The sequence below is a fragment of the Eleutherodactylus coqui genome, chromosome 6 (genome assembly GCF_035609145.1).
Source record: "Eleutherodactylus coqui strain aEleCoq1 chromosome 6, aEleCoq1.hap1, whole genome shotgun sequence".
Taxonomy (NCBI): Eukaryota; Metazoa; Chordata; class Amphibia; order Anura; family Eleutherodactylidae; genus Eleutherodactylus; species Eleutherodactylus coqui.
In genome coordinates this window covers 222,124,894-222,142,311 of record NC_089842.1, presented here as the reverse complement: position 1 = coordinate 222,142,311, position 17,418 = coordinate 222,124,894, and the positions used below count along the sequence as shown (strand labels likewise).

Below are 17,418 nucleotides of genomic sequence, written 5' to 3'. Positions count from 1 at the left end.
TGCCCTTCTTTCCTGGAGATACTGTAATAACTGCTCCCTCCTTTACCGACTGATAACTCCCCACCACCACCTTTTAGATACTGAAAACGGCGACCCTCCTATAGATGCTAAAGAATGCCCCCCCCCCCTTCCTGTAGGTAATGCTAACTGCCCCCCCCCCCTTCCTGTAGATACTGAAAACTGCCCACCTTCTATAGATGCAAATGACTGCGCCCCCTTCCTGTAGATAATGATAACTGCCCCCCCTCCTGTAGATACTAATAAATGCCCCCTCCCCCATAGATGGTGATAACCGCCCCCTTCCTGTAGATGATGATAACCACCCTCCCTCCCCCTGTAGATGGGTATAACTGCCCCCCCCTTCCAGTAGATAATGAAAACTGCCCCCCTTCTATAACTGTTGATAAATGCCCCACTTCCTGTACATGCTGATAACTGCCCACCTATCTGTAGATCCTGATAACTGCCTCCCCCCCCCCCCCCCGCGCGTCCTGTAGATACTGATACCTGCCCCCCCCCTCCTGTAGATGCTAATAACTGCCCTTCTTTCCTGTAGATAGTAACTGCCCCTCTCCTGTACCGACTGATAGCTTCCCCCCACCACCTTTTAGATACTGAAAACTGCTACCCTCCTATGGATGCTAAAGAATCCCCCCCCCCCCCCCTTCCTGTAGATAATGATAACTGACCCCCCTCCTTGAGATGCTGATAACTGACCTGCCCCCCTACCCCCGGCTGAAGATGGTGATAACTGCCCCCCTTCCCCCTCCTGTAAGTGCTGATTACTGCCACTCCTCCTGTATATGCTTTCATCTCTCCCCCTGTAGATGCTGAAGTCTCCTCCCCCTGTAGATGCTGGAGTCTCCTCCCTCAGTCCTGCCATTTCTGGATGCAGAGAAGCAGCTACCTTCCTCCAGAATATCAGGTACCGAAAATGATGATGAGGATGGAGGTGCTGGTTACTGCAGACGATGAGGGTGGAGGTGCTAGACATTGTGGATGATGAATTTGAAGGTGCTGGACACTGTGGATGATGAGGATGGAGGTGCTGGACACTGTCGACAATGAGGATGGAGGTGCTGGATACCGAGGACGATGAGGGTGGAGGTGCTGTACATTGTGGATGATGAGTTTGGAGGTACTAGACACTGTGGATGATGAGGGTGGTGCTTCTGGATACTGTGAACGATAAGGGTGGAGGTGTTGGATATTGTGGATGCTGAGGGTGGAGGTGCTGGGCATTGTGGATGATGAGGGTGGAGGTGATGGACATTGTGAATGATGAGGGTGGAGGTACAGATATTGTGGATGATGAGGGTAGAGGTGCTGGACATTGTGGATGATGAGGGTGGAGGTACTAAACACTGTGGATAATGAGGATGGTGGTGCTGGACATTGGACGATGAGGGTGGAGCAGCTTGATGCTATGGACGATGAGGGTGAAGGTGCTGGATAATGTTGATGATGAGGGTTGAGGTGCTCTACATTCTGGATGATGAGAATGGAGGTGCTGGACATAGTGAATGATGAGGTTTGAGGTGCTCTACATTGTGGATGTTGAGGGTGGAGATGCTGGATACTGTAGATGATGATGGTGGAGGTGCTGGATATGGTGGATAATGAGGGTGGAGGTGCTTACATTCCAGATGATGAGGATGGAGGTGCTGTACATTGTGCATGATGAGGGTGGAGGTCCTGGATACTGTAGATGATGACAGTGGAGGTGCTGGTTTCTGTGGTTGATGAGGATGGCGGTGCTGGATACTGTGGACGGTGAGGGTAGTGGTGCTGGATATTGTGGATAATGACGGTGGAGGTGCTGTTTACAGTGGATGATGAGGATGCAGGCGCTGGTTACTGTGGATGATGAGGATGGAGGTGCTGGATAGTGTGGATGATTAGGGTGGAGGTGATCGACATTGTGGATGATGAGGGTGGAGGTGCTGGACATTGTGGGTGATGGTGGATGTGCTGAATTTTGTGGACAATGAGGATGAAGGTGTTGGACAGTGTGGACGATGAGGATGGAGGTGCTGAACTTTGTGGATGATGAGGGTGGAGGTGCTGGACATTGTGGACGATTAGGATGGAGATGCTGAACATTGTGGATGATAAGGATGGAGGTCCTGGACATTGTGTAAGATGGGGGTAGAAATATTGGAAATTGTGAACGATGAGGATGGAGGTGTTGGACATTGTGGATGATGAGGATGGAGGTGCTAGTTATTGTGGATAATGACGATGCAGGTGCTGGACACTGTGGATGATGAGAGTGGGGGTGCTGATCACTGTGGACGATAAGAGTGGGGGTGCTGGATAGTGTGGATGATAAGGGTGGAAGTGCTGGACATTGTGGATGATGAGGGTGGAAGTGCTGGACATTGTGGATGATGAGGGTGGAAGTGCTGAACTTTGTGGACGATGAGGATGGAGGTATTGAACATTGTAGACGATGAAGATGGAGGTGCTGAACTTTGTGGATGATGAGGGTGGAGGCACTGGACACTATGGACGATGAGGATGCAAGTACTGGATACTGCAGATGATGAGGATGGAGGTTCTGGAAATTGTGAACGATGATGGTGGAAATGCTGGATATTGTGGATGATGAGGATGGAGGTGCTGGTTACTGTGGATGATAAGGATGGAGGTACTGGACACTGGAAGATGAGGGTAAAGATGCTGGACATTGTGGATGACGAGGATGGAGGTGCTGGTTGTTGTGGATGATAAGGATGGAGGTACCGGACAATGAGGGTGAAGATGGTGGACATTGTGGATGATGAGGGTGGAGGTTCTGCATACTGTGAATGATGAGGATGGAGTTTCTGGACATTGTGGATGATGAGGGTGGAGGTGCTGGTTACTGTGGATAATGAGGATGGAGGTGCTGGTTACTGAGGATTATGAGGATGGAGGTGCTATTTAATGTGGATGATGAGGATGGAGGTGCTGGACATTGTGGATGATGAGGATGGAGGTGCTGGACATTGTGAATGATGGGGGTGGAAGTACTGACATTGTGGATGATGAAGGTGAAGGTGCTTGATATTTTGGATGATGAGGGTGGAGGTGCTGGATGCTGTGGATGATGAGGGTGGAGGTGCTGGATGCTGTGGATGATGAGGGTGGTGGTTCTGGATACTGTGGATGATGAGGGTAAAGGTGCTGGATACTGGATGATGAGGATGGAGGTTCTGGACATAATGGATGATAAGGATAGAGGTGCTGGTGACTGTGGATGATGAGGGTGGAGATGCTGGACATTGTGGATGATGAGGGTGGAGGTGCTGATTTCTATGGATGATGAGGATGGAGGTGCTTGAAACTGTAGATGATGAGGGTGTAGGTACTGGATACTGTAGGTCTATGTCTCTTTTAAATTGGGGTGCCCAGAACTGGACACAGTATCCCAGATGAGGTCTGACCAAGGACTGGTCCACAATTAGGATGGAGGTGCTGGACATTGTGGATGATGAGCATAGAGGTGCTGGTTACTGTGAATGATGAGGGTATAAATGTTGACATTGTGGATGATGAGGATGGAGGTGATGTACATTGTGGATGATGAGAGTGGAAGTGCTGTACATTGAGGATGATGAGGGTGGAAGTGCTGGACATTGTGGATGATGAGGTTGTAGGTGCTGGACTTTGTAGGCGATGAGGGTAGAAGTGTTGGCTACTGTGGACATTGAAAATGGAGGTTCTGGACACTATTTATGATGAGGGTGGAGGTGCTACACACTGTGGATGATGAGAGTGGAGATGCTGGAAATTGTTGATGATGAAGGTGAAGGTGCTGGATACTGTGGGCGATGAAAGTGGAGGTGCTAGAGATTGTGGATGATGAGGGTGAAGGTGCTGGATACTGTGGATGATGATGGTGGGGGTGCTAGACACTGTGGAAGATGAGAGTGAAGGTGCTGTACACTGTGGATGATGAGGGTGGAGGTACTGACATTGTGGATGATGAGGTTAGAGGTGCTGGGTACTGAGGATGATGAGGATGGAGGTGATGTTCATTGTGGATGATGAGGATTGAGGTGCTGGACATTGTGGATGATGAGAATGGATTCATTCACAATTCACTAAGTCAGACAGATATTTGTCCAGCCTTTGTTTGAACACTTCCATTGAAGGAGAACTCAGCACCTCCCGTGGCAACCTGTTCAACTCATTGATGCCCCTGACTGTCTAATATCTAATCTGTGTCTCCTCCCTTTCAGTTTCATCCCATAGCTTCTAGTCTTTCCTTGTGCAGATGAGAATAGAGCTGATCCCTCTGCACTGTGACAGCCCTTCAGATATTTGTAGAAAGATATTAAGTCTCCTCTCAGCCTTCTTTTTTGCAAGTTAAACATTCCCAGATCCTTTAACCGCTCCCCATAGGACATGATTTGCAGACCGCTCACCATCATGATAATTCTTCTCTGAACTTGCTCCAGTTTGTCTATTTCTTTTTTTAAAGTGGGGTGCCCAGAACTGGACACTATTTTAGATGAGGTCTGACTAAGGAAGAGTAGAGGGGGATTATTATTACCTCTAGTGACCTAGACTCTATGCTTCTCTTAATAAATCCCAGAATTGTGTTTGCCTTTTTTGCTGCTGCATCACATTGTTGACTCATGTTCAGTCTATGATCTATTAGTATACCCAAGTCTTTTTCACATGTGCTGCTGCTTAGCTCAATTCCTCCCATTCTGTATGTGCGTTTTTCATTTTTCTTGCCATGTATATGCACACAACAAGTATCGCTCAAAAGATGGAAGATGAGCGAATTTTGAGCGATAATCATTGTGTCTAAATGGGCCTTAGCTATCCCACCTAGCTTTGAGTCATCGGCAGTTTCCCATCAATTCCCTCCTCCAGATCATTTATAAAAAATGTTGAACAGCACTGGGCCCAGGACAGAGCCTTGATACATTGGTACCCCACTTGATACATTCTTCCAATTGTATGCGCAGCCATTTATGACCGCTCTTTGAGTATGATCACTCAGCCAGTTGTGAATCCACCTAACAGTTGCCTTGTCAATCCCATATTTGGTCATTTTTTCAATAAGTATGGTATGGGATACATTGTCAAATGCTTTACCAAAGTCAGCAAATACTATATCCATCTGTGATTCTGTTATACAAAGAAATTAGATTCGTCTGGCATGACTTGTTTGTTACAAACCCATGCTGGCTCTGGTTAATTACTCCATTTTTATCTAAGTACTTGCACACATGCTATTTATTAACAGAAGTCAGGGACCACATTTGCCCTTTTTCAATTTTCTGTGACTTCTCCTTTTCTCCAGGAATTTTCAAAGATTATGGTGAGTGGTTCAGCAATTATCTCCGCTGCTTCCTTTAGTATCCTAGGATGTAATTCATCTAGACATTGAGACTTGAATTCATTTAACTTAGCTAAGTTTTCCCTCATCATCTCTCAGCTTCCAGATAGCCTGCATTTAGAGATGAGTGAGCACCAAAATGGTCGAGTGCTCGTTACTCGAGTCGAACTTTCAGTGATGCTCGAGAGTTCGTTTCGAGTAACGAACCCCATTGAAGTTAATGGGCGACTCAATCAGATTGGTCCCTGCGCTGAGCCAATGAGAGGCAGCAGTCACTCACCCATTCATGAATTCATGAATGGGTATGTGTTTGAGATCTGCCTCTGATTGGTCAGGCTGTGACCAATTAGAGGCAGCTCATTTAGCAGGCGGGGATTTTAAATCCCCGGCTGCTGAATATTACTCACAGCTGTTCAGAGCAGTTCAGGAGGACTGCCGCCGGCCGCGCTGAACTCCGTCTGCCGGGACTAGGTGAGTAAATTTTTATTTTTACACATTTCTGGATGAATTGCAGGGAAGGGCTTATATATTTAAGCCCTTCCCGACAATTCATCCCGCGATCGCCAGCAGCCCATTGCTTTCAATGGAGCCGGCTGTATTGCCGGCTCCATTGAATTCAATGGGCTAACATCGTTCTGCCGGGACAAGGTGAGTGTATTTTTTTTTTATTTTTACACATTTCTGGATGAATTGCAGGGAAGGGCTTATATATTTAAGCCCTTCCCAACAATTCATCCCGCGCTCGCTGGCAGCCCATTGCTTTCAATGGAGCCGGCTGTATTGCCGGCTCCATTGAATTTAATGGTCAGTGCTCGTTTAATCGAGACGAGTACCGCGTGGTGCTCGTCTCGAGTAACGAGCATCTCGAGCACCCTAATACTCGAACGAGTATCAAGCTCGGACGAGTACGCTCGCTCATCTCTACCTGCATTCTTTTATTTCCCCAATAGCACAGGGAAGATCAGCTGATGTTCCATCTACTTTCTAAGAGAAAACATATACAAAATAGGAATTTAAAAGTTTGGCCTTCTCAACATCATTCTTAACCAATTCACCATTTTCATCCTGTAAGCATCCAATAGCATCTTTGACTTTTCTTTTGCTTTTGACATACCCCCCCAAATTATTTTTTATTGCTTTTGGCCTCTGTTGCAAGCTTCAATTCATTATTAGCTGCAGCTTTTCTGACACTTGCCCTACAGTTCCTGCAGACCGCATTATGTTCTTCTTTAGATATTCCCCCCCCCCCCCTTTCTATTTGATAAACATAATTTTCTTCCTTTTTACCATGTGTGCAAGTTCTGTGTTCAGCCATCCTGGTTTCTTTAAATGCTTCCCATTCTTTCTTCTTTTAGGGATTAATAACGATTGTGCTTTGAGAATCTCATTTCGCAATATTTCCCAACCTTCTTGGACATTTCTGTCAGCAAGAGCGGATAAGAATTTGCTGGATCCATTACTTTTACCTGAGAGAGATTCCCAACAAATGTCTGGATAGATAAAATCTCCCATGATCACTATGTCATGCTTTTTTAACAGCTTGGCCATCTGATGTAGAAAGAGTTCATCCATATCTTCTACTTGTCCAGGTGGCCTATAGTAAATGCTGACAATGGTGTCCTGTTTGTTGTTTTCTCCTTATTCTTGCCCAGTTTCTACAGAACTACCATGCTCTGAAGCTTGAATCCCCCTTTTTTAGTTCTTTTTCTTATAAATAAGTTGTATCCTTTAAGCCTTGTATTCCAATCATGTGTATCATTCCACCATGTTTCCGTGATGCCTATGACATCATATTTCTCTTCCTGTGTTGGGAGCTCCAATTCTCCTTGTTTATTTTTTTTCCATGCACTGGGTATTTCTGTAGAAACATTTTAGTTTGTTATCGGTGTCTCTTGCTCCTCTATTTTCCTTCTAAATTTTTTATCTTTGTTCTTTCTTTCCACTTCTAATATGAAGGTTCTCAAATATATTAATTAACTGTATATTTTTACCTGGCCTTTCACTTCCCTTCCCATATTGTTCTAGTTTAAAGCTCTCCTAATGAGTGAGGCAAGGTACCCACCAAATATATGCTTACCTCTTTTTATAAGGTGCAACTCGTCTCTAACAAGCAGTCCAGCATATAGGTAATTCACTTCATGGTCTAGATATCCAAATCCTTCCTGACGACACCATTGACGTAGCCAGTTGTTCACCTCTAGAATCCTGTTCCATCTTCTTATCCCATGGCCATCCACTGGGAGAATGGATGAGAAGACCACCTGTGCTCCTAGTTCCTTCACCTTCTTTTCAAGGTCTTCGAAGTCTCTGGAGATAGTTGCAAGGTCCTTTTAGTGGTGTCATTTGTCCTACATGTATGAGTAGGAATGGGTGATGTTCTGTTGAACTGAAGAGTCTTGACAGCCTATCAGACACATCTTTGAATTGTGCACCTGGAAGACAGCTCACCTCTCGTGAGGTGTCAGGTCTGCAGACAGCTGACTCTGTTCCTCTTAATTGGGAATCCCCCACAACCATCACTCATCTTTTCTTCTTCACAACAGCACTTCTTTTTCTCTATTCAAGAGGACTCTGTGTGCTTACCAGTTCTTTGTGGGTAGAGTCATTTCGTGCTGTACCTCTTTCTCCTCTGCTCTGTTCTTCGTGGGTAGAGTCATTTCTTGCTGTACCTCTTTCTCCTCTGCTCTGTTCATTGTGGGTAGAGTCATTTCTTGCTGTACCTCTTTCTCCTTCTGCTCAGGAACCAGTACCAGGCCCCCCTGCGTGAGAACCTGGTATTTGTTCCCAAGCAGTATGGGTGCTGGATGACTCCTGATCCTCCTGCTTCTTTGGGTCACATGCTTCCATTCCTTTGCTTCTGCAGGTACAATGGACATTTCTTTTCCTTCAGCATTTTGAAGACTTTCTTCTGCTCTGTGAAGGAAAGCCTCACCTTCCTTAAGTTTCAATGTAGCTATTCTTTACTGAAGACTATGCACCTTTTCCTGATGATGAGGATGGACGTGCTTGTCACTGTGGATGATGAAAATAGAGGTGCTGGACACTGTGGACGATGAGGATAGAGGTGCAGGACCCTATGGATGATGAGGATGGAGATGCTGGACATTGTGGAGAATGAGGATGGAGGTTCTGGTTACTGTGGATGATGATGGTGGAGGTACTGGATACTGTGGATGATGAGGGTGGAGGTGCTGGTTACTAGGGATGATGAGGGTGGAGGTGCTGGACATTGTGGATAATGAGGGTGGAGGTGCTGGACACTGGATAATAAGAATAGAGGTGTTGGTTACTGTGGATGATGAGGATAGAGGTGCTGTACATTGTGGATGGAGATGTTGGTTACTGTGGATGATGAGGGTGGAGGAGGTGAATACTGTGGATGATGTTGCCTGTCTTTGCTCAGTCTGTATGGGGGGCACTGCTAATGAGTCAGGGGGTCCAGATGTCTATCTCCATTACAATACTATCTCTTCATCACTAGCGCTCTTTTATCCCATAGTGATGGGAACTGTGTATATGTGACATGTAGGCAATGTATTTTATATGGCAGGTGAGGGCCAGTGTATAAGTAGTACATAGTATAAGGTATTTTAAGCATTGGTACAGTGTGAATGACAGGGTATATGGTAGGATATAGTATAAGGTATATGGGGGTACAGTATAATGGGGTATATAGTAAATGTGTATATTGGGGAACAATGTGGGCAGGTTATTTCAGAGGACAGATGCAGTACAGTTGGGGAGGGCAGGGTATACAAGCAGACAGTACGAATTATGTGGGGGATATTGGGGTACAGTGTGAGACACGTTATGATTAAGTATATGGTATAGGATATATTGGAGTACAGTCTACTAAACTAGTTGTGTGGAGGCATAATTACCAGATGTAACAAGTAAAGGGGCCACTAACTAGTAGGAGGCAGGATGGGGAAATCCATACATGTCACCCAGAGGCATCCTGTTCAACTTTCAGTGTTACAGAAATGGCCATATAAAAAAGGCTCCCAGAGCCATAGATAGGGCCTCAAACAGTGGCCAGCTGGGGGAACAATGATGGCCGTAGTAATTGATATGCACCGGCAGACAGGTAGGGGAGAGGTTGTGTATGCAGGAAGGCCCGCTCTATGATGACAGCCACAAGGTACACATGACTGCTCAGAAGCATGGAATTTTGTAGAGAATGTTACAATTTTCATGGAAACAACCTTATTCCTAGGGACTTTGACCGATGATGAGGCCAGTCATGAGAATCCTACAAATGACGAGGCCAGAGATAGGAATCTAATCGATGACTAGATCAGAGATAGGAACATCACTGGTGATGAGGCTGAAGATAAAAATCTAACCAATGATGATGCCGGAGATAAGAATATATGGAACTGCAAGAGGATAATTTGCATATTCTCTGTGCATTCTGGGAAGAGCAAAGGATCACTGCAAGTGGGAAGATTGCCGCGATTAGCCAGGTCTAGCTGCTCGGAGAACACCGCCAGACTGCGCGCCGTACAGCGCACAAAGTTGTACACTTAGTAGTATCTTATAGGCTATATATCTTCACTACAATTCTTGACTTTTAGAAGTTTGAAAGTGACATCAACTGATAACATGGGAAAGGAGAGCAGCCATATGGTGAGCTGCAATGTATGCTATATGTTTACAGACCTACCGGAGGAAAAGCCAAACTTCACCTGCCAGAAATGCAAGCTTGTGCCTCAACTGGAGGAAAAGGTGCAAAGTCTTTAAAGGAGAATAGCTACATTGAAGATCATTAACAAAGGTGAGGATTTCCTTGACAGAGTAAAAGAAAGTCTTCAAAATGTTGAAGGAAAAGAAATGTCCAGTGTAGATGCAGAAGCAGAGGAACGGAAACATGTGACCCAAAGAAGCAGGAGGATCAGGAGTCAACCAGCACCCATACTGCTCAGGAACCTGTACCAGGTTCTCAAGCATAGGGGCCTGGTACTGGTTCCTGAGCAGAAGGAAAAAGAGATACAGCAAGAAATGACTCTAACCACAAAGAACTGTGTAGTAAGCACTCAGAGGCCTCTTGAATGGAGAAAAAGAAGTGCTGTTGTGAAGAAGAAAAGATGAGTGGTGGTTGTGGGGGATTCCCTATTGAGAGGAACAGAGGCCGCTGTGTGCAGACCTGACATTTCACAAGAGGTATGCTGTCTTCCAGGTGCACAAATCAAAGATGTGTCTGATAGGCTGTCAAGACTCTTCAATTGTACAGAACACCACCCATTCCTACTAATACATGTAGGGACAAATGGCACTGCAAAAAAAGGACCTTGCAACTATTTGCAGAGACTTTGAAGACCTCGGAAAGCAGGTGAAGGAACTAGGAGCACAGGTGGTCTTGTCATCCATCCTCCCAGTGGATGCCCATGAAATAAGAAGATGAGACAGGATTCTAAGGCTGGGTTCACATGGGACGGATTTCCAGCAGAAATCTTGCGGATTGACCGCATCAAAAATCCACGAGAATTCCGCTGGAAAACTACAGCTGCGGGTTTGGGTTCGGCTACCCGCCTGCATTTCCGCTGCATCCATCTCTCCCCATAGAGAGGAGAAAAGCCCCTGCAGAAAAAATAAAAAGAATTGACATGCTGCGTATTTAATTTCCGCACCGCATGGCCGTTTACACACCGCTTGTCAGCAACGAATTGGCCGCAGCGTGTAAATGAGGTTTTGCAAAATCGTGTTCACTTGGCTGGCTAATCCCGGGATTAGGAGCCGTGAGCAGAATTTCCGCAGCAAATCCGTCCCATGTGAACCCAGCCTAAAGGTGAACAACTGGCTACGTCGATGGTGGCTTCAACAAAGATTTGGATTTCTAGACCATAGGGTGAATTACCTATATGATGGACTGCTTGCTAGAGACGGGTTGCACTTTACAAAAAGAGGTAAGCATATATTTGGTGGGCGCCTTGCTTCAGTTATTAGGAGAGCTTTAAACTAGAATAATATGGGTAGGGAAGTGAAAGGCCAGGTAAAACTATACAGGTAATTAATACATTTGAGAACCTTGCTATTAGAAGTGGAAAGAAGGAACAGAGACAAAACATTTAGAAGGAAAGTAGAGGAGCAAGAGACACCGATCACAAACTAAAATGTTTCTGCACGAATGCCCAGAGCACAGGAAACAAACAAGGAGAACTGGAGCTCCTAACACAGAAAGAGAAATATGATGTCATAGGCATCACGGAAACTTAGTGGAATGATACACATGATTGGAATACAAGACTTGAAGGACACAACTTATTTATAAGAAACAGATGTAAAAAAAAGGGGAGGGGGTATTGCGTTGTATGTTAGGGGAATATTCATCTTCACTGAGATACAAGCTTCAGAGCATGGGAGTTCTGTAGAAACAGTTTGGGTAAGAATACAAGGAGAGAACAGAAAGCACACTATTGTAGGCATTTACTATAGGCCACCTGGACAAGCAGAAGATATTGATGAACTGTTTCTACATTAGATAGCCAAGCTCTCAAAAAAGCATGACATAGTGATCAGGGGAGATTTTATCTATCCAGACATTTGTTGGGAATCTCAGGTAAAAGTAATGGATCCTACAAATTATTATCCGCTGTTGCTGACAAATTTATCTTCTGAAAGGTAGTAGAGAAAACAAGGCGATCTGCTATCTTGGTCCTAATTCTTACCAACAGGGAGGGAATGGTTGAGGAAGTAAGGGTGGCTGGGACCTTAGGAGGCAGTGATCATGATATCCTTGAATTCTGGATAAAAAGAGGAGGAAGACCCGTGAAGACTCAGACCTCAAGGTTGGATTTCAGAATGGCAGATTTTATAAACTCAGAAAGAGGATAGGAAGAATCAATGGCTCGATGTTCTTAAGGACAGAAATGTCCAAGAAGGTTGGGAATATTGCAAAATGAGATTCTCAAAGCACAATCGTTAACGATCCCTAAAAGAAGGAAGAACAGGAAGCATTGAAAGAGACCAGGATGGATGAACACAGAACTTGCACACATATTAAAAACTAAGAAAAATATGTTGAGCAAATGAAAAGAGGGGGGAATATCTAAATAAGTATATATTGCAGTCTGCAAAAACTGTAGAGCAAGTGACAGAAAAGCTTAAGCTGATAATGAATTGATGCTTGCAACAGAGGCCAAAAGCAATAAAAAGGATTTGGGGGGTATGTCAAAAGCAAAAGAAAACTCAAAGATGCTATTGGATACTTACAAGATGAAAATGGTGAATTGGTTAAGAATGATGTTGAGAAGGCCAAACTTTTAAATTCGTATTTTGTATCTGTTTTCTCTCGGAAAGTAGATGGAACATCAAGTGATCTTCCCTGTGCTATTGGGGAAATAAAAGAATGCAGGCTATCTATAAGCAGAGAGAGGGTGAGGGAACACTTAGCTAACTTAAATAAATTCAAGTCTCAAGATCCAGATGAATTACATACTAGGATACTAAAGGAAGCAGCGGAGGTAATTGCTGAACCCCTCACCATAATCTTACAAAATTCCTGCAAAACAGAAGAAGTCCCAGAAGATTGGAAAAGGGCAAATGTTGTCCCTATCTTCAAAATGGGAAGAAGGTGGATCCATGAAGCTACTGCCTTGTGGGACTGACTTCTATACCAGAAATCTTTGAACAAATTATTAAATGGCATGTATGCAAGTACTTGGATAAAAATGGAGTAATTAACCAGAGCCAGTATGGGTTTGTAGCAAACAAGTAATTTCAGATGAATCTAATTTCCTTGTATGATAGAATCACTGACTGGGTTCATCAGGAAAATGCTGTGGATATAGTATATTTTGACTTTAGTAAAGTATTTTCTAAAATTTCTCATACCATACTTATTGAAAAAATGACCAAATATGGGATTGACAAGGCAACTGTTAGGTTGATTCACGACTGGCTGAGTGATCGTTTTCTTTTTCTTTTAAATCTTTGCTTGTATTGGAGACATCTGCCCTCAGTCCTGCTTGTACTTGAGATGTGACGTCTACCTTCAGTCCTGCTTATACTGGGGATGAGACGTCTACCTTCAGTCCTGCTTGTACTGGAGATGAGACGTCTACCTTCAGTCCTGCTTGTACTGGAGATGAGACATCTGCCTTCAGGCCTGCTTGGACTGGAGATGAGACATCTGCCCTTAGCCCTACTGGGACTGGGGACAAGACGCTTGCCCTCAGACCTGCTTCTACTGGAGACAAGATGTCTGTCTTGAGGCTTGCTTGGACTGGAGAAGAGACATCTGCCTTCAAGCATGCTTGTACAGGAGACGAGACGTCTGCCCTCAGGCCTGCTTGTACTGGAGACGAGATGTCTGACTTTGGTCCTGCTTGTACTGAAGATGAGACGTCTTCCTTCAGGCCTGCTTGTACTGAAGATGAGACGTCTTCCTTCAGGCCTGCATGGACTGGAGACGAGACGTCTTCCTTCAGGCCTGCATGGACTGGAGACGAGACGTCTTCCCTCAGGCCTGCATGGACTGGAGACGAGACGTCTTCCCTCAGGCCTGCTTGGACTGGAGACGAGACGTCTGTCTTCAGGCCTGCTTGGACTGGAGACGAGAGGTCTTCCCTCAGGCCTGCTTGGACTGGACATGAGATATCTGTCTTCAGGTCTGCTTGAACTGCAGACGAGATGTCTTCCCTCAGGCCTGCTTGTACTGCAGTTGAGACATCTGCGCTCAGGCCTGCTTGGACTGAAGAAGTGTGCCTTAAGGCCTGCTTGGACTTGAGACGAGACGTCTGCCCTCAGGCCTGTTTGTACTGGAGACAAGACATCTGCCCTCAGGCCTGCTTGTACCGGAGACAAGACGTCAGCGCTCAGGCCTGCTTGGACTGGAGGAGTCTGCCCTCAGGCCTGCTTGGTCTGGAGACGAGATGTCTTCCTTCAAGCCCGCTTGCACTGAAGACAAGACGTCTGACCTCAGGCCTGCTTGTACTGCAGTTGAGACATCTGCGCTCAGGCCTGCTTGGACTGAAGAAGTGTGCCTTAAGGCCTGCTTGGACTGAAGACGAGACGCCGGACTGGAGACGAGACGTCTGCCCTCAGGCCTGCTTGTACTGGAGACGAGACGTCTGCCCTCAGGCCTGCTTGTACTGGAGACGAGACGTCTGCCCTCAGGCCTGCTTGTACTGGAGACGAGACGTCTGCCCTCAGGCCTGCTTGTACTGGAGACGAGACGTCTGCCCTCAGGCCTGCTTGTACTGGAGACGAGACGTCTGTCCTCAGGCCTGCTTGGACTGGAGACCAGACATCTGCCCTCAGGCCTGCTTGAACTGAAGACGTCTTCCCTCAGGCCTGCTTGGAATGGAGATGAGACACCTGCCCTCAGGCCTGCTTGGACTGGAGAGAAGTTGTCTCTCTTCAGGCCTGCTTGTACTGGAGACGAGATGTCTGCCTTCAGGCCTGCTTGGAATGGAGATGAGACACCTGCCCTCAGGCCTGCTTGTACTGGAGATGAAATGTCTGTGCTCAGGCCTGCTTGTACTGCAGTTGAGACATCCGCGCTCAGGCCTGCTTGGACTGAAGAAATGTGCCTTAAGGCCTGCTTGAACTAAGGATGAGACGCCAGACTGGAGACGAGACATCTGCCCTCAGGCCTGCTTGTACTGGAGACGAGACGTCGGCCCTCAGGCATGCTTGTACTGGAGACGAGACGTCTGCCCTCAGGCCTGCTTGTAGTAGAGACAAGACATCTGCCCTCAGGCCTGCTTGTACTGGAGACGAGACGTCTGCCCTCAGGCCTGCTTGTACTGGAGACGAGACGTCGGCCCTCAGGCATGCTTGTACTGGAGACGAGACGTCTGCCCTCAGGCCTGCTTGTAGTAGAGACAAGACATCTGCCCTCAGGCCTGCTTGTACTGGAGACGAGACGTCTGCCCTCAGGCCTGCTTGTACTGGAGACCAGACGTCTGCCGACAGGCCTGCTTGGACTGGAGACCAAACGTCTGCCCTCAGGCCTGCTTGGACTGAAGATGAGATGTCTGCGCTCAGGTCTGCTTGAACTGAATACGTCTTTCCTCAGGCCTGCTTGGAATGGAGATGAGACACATGCCCTCAGGCCTGCTTGGACTGGAGACAAGTTGTCTCTCTTCAGGCCTGCTTGTACTGGAGACGCGATATCTGCCTTCAGGCCTGCTTGTACTGGAGATGAGACATCCGCCTTCAGGCCTGCTTAGACTGGAGATGAGACATCTGCCCTCAGGCCTGCTTGTACTGGAGACGAGACGTATGCCCTCAAACCTGCTTGTACTGGAGATGAGACGTCTGCCCTCAGGCCTGCTTGGACTGGAGACAAGACGTCTGCCCTCAGGCCTGCTTGTACTGGAGACAAGTTGTCTGTCTTCAGGCCTGCTTGTACTTGGGATGAGACATCCGCCTTCAGGCCTGCTTGGACTGGAGATGAGACATCTGCCCTCAGGCCTGCTTGTACTTGAGATGAGACGTCTGCCCTCAGACCTGCTTGTACGAGAGACAAGACATCTGCCCTCAGGTCTGCTTGGACTGAAGATGAGATGTCTGCGCTCAGGCCTGCTTGAACTGAAGACGTCTTCCCTCAGGCCTGCTTGGAATGGAGATGAGACACCTGCCATCAGGCCTGCTTGTACTGGAGACAAGTTGTCTGTCTTCAGGCTTTTTGTACCGGAGACGAGACGTCTGCCTTCAGGCCTGCTTGTTCTGGAGATGAGACATCTGCCTTCAGGCCTGCTTGGACTGGAGACGAGATGTCTTCCCTCAGGCCTGCTTGGACTATAGTTGAGACATCTGCGCTCAGGCCTGCTTGGACTGAAGAAGTGTGCCTTAAGGCCTGCTTGGACTGGAGACAAGATGCCGGACTGAAGACGAGACGTCTGCCCTCAGGCCTGCTTGTACTGGAGACAAGACGTCTGCCCTCAGGCTTGCTTGTACTGGAGACGAGACATCTGCCCTCAGGCCTGCTTGTACTGGAGACAAGATGTCTGCCCTCAGGCCTGCTTGTACTGCAGACCAGACGTCTGCCCTCAGGCCTGCTTGGACTGGAGACCAGACGTCTGCCCTCAGGCCTGCTTGAACTGAAGACGTCTTCCCTCAGGCCTGCTTGAAATGGAGATGAGACACCTGCCCTCAGGCCTGCTTGGACTGAAAATGAGATGTCTGTGCTCAGGCCTGCTTGAACTGAAGACGTCTGCCCTCAGGCCTGCTTGGACTGGAGACCAGACATCTGCCCTCAGGCGTGCTTGGACTGGAGACCAGACATCTGCCCTCAGGCCTGCTTGGACTGGAGACCAGACGTCTGCCCTCAGGCCTGCTTGGACTGGAGACCAGACGTCTGCCCTCAGGCCTGCTTGGACTGGAGATGAGATGTCTTCCCTCAGGCCTGCTTGTACTGCAGTTGAGACCTCTGCGCTCAGGCCTGCTTGGACTGAAGTGTGGCTTAAGGCCTGCTTGTACTGGAGAGGAGACGTCTGACCTTAGGCCTGCTTGTACTAGAGACGAGACATCTGCTTTCAGGCATGCTTGTACTAGACATGAGACGTCTGTCCTCAGGTCTGCTTGTACTTGAGACATATTTCTTCAGGCCTGCTTGGACTGGAGACGTCTGCCCTCAGACCTGCTTGGACTGGAGACGTCTGCCCTCAGGCCTGCTTGGACTAGAGACTTCTGCCCTCAGACCTGCTTGAACTGGAGACGTCTGCCCACAGGCCTGCTTGGACTGGAGATGTCTGCCCTCAGGCCTGCTTGTACTGAAGACAAGACGTCAGCACTTAGGTCTGCTTGTACTGAAGATGAGATGTCTGCCTCAAAGCCTACTTGGACTGGAGATGAGACGCCTGCCCTCAGGTTTGCTTGTACTGGAGACAAGACGTCGGTCTTCAGGCCTGCTTATACTGGAGAAGAGACGTCTGCCTTCAGGCCTGCTTGTACTGGAGACGTCTGCGCTCAGGCCTGCTTGGACTGGAGATGACACATCTGTGCTCATGCCTGCTTGGACTGGAGATGTCCTAGCTCAGACTTCCTTGTACTGAAGATGACATGTCTTCCCTTCACCTGCTTGTATCAGAGATGAGATATCTGCCCTTAGGCCTGCTTGGACTGGAGACATC

At 47.2% G+C, this 17,418-nt stretch overlaps 1 protein-coding gene across 2 annotated transcripts in view; it reads left to right on the top strand.

Annotated features, from left to right (window-relative positions):
• Positions 1 to 850: 850 nt before the first annotated feature.
• Positions 851 to 17,418, top strand: part of RUSC1 (RUN and SH3 domain containing 1) — a 38,740-nt gene continuing 22,172 nt past the window's right edge. Inside the window, exon 1 of one of the 2 annotated variants that reach the window (XM_066608906.1) lies at positions 851 to 925. The gene's annotated coding sequence lies outside the window, so the exon portion shown is untranslated. Of the gene's footprint in view, positions 926 to 951; positions 1,139 to 17,418 lie in introns of those variants that run through there. The other variant, XM_066608907.1, reaches the window with a different exon arrangement.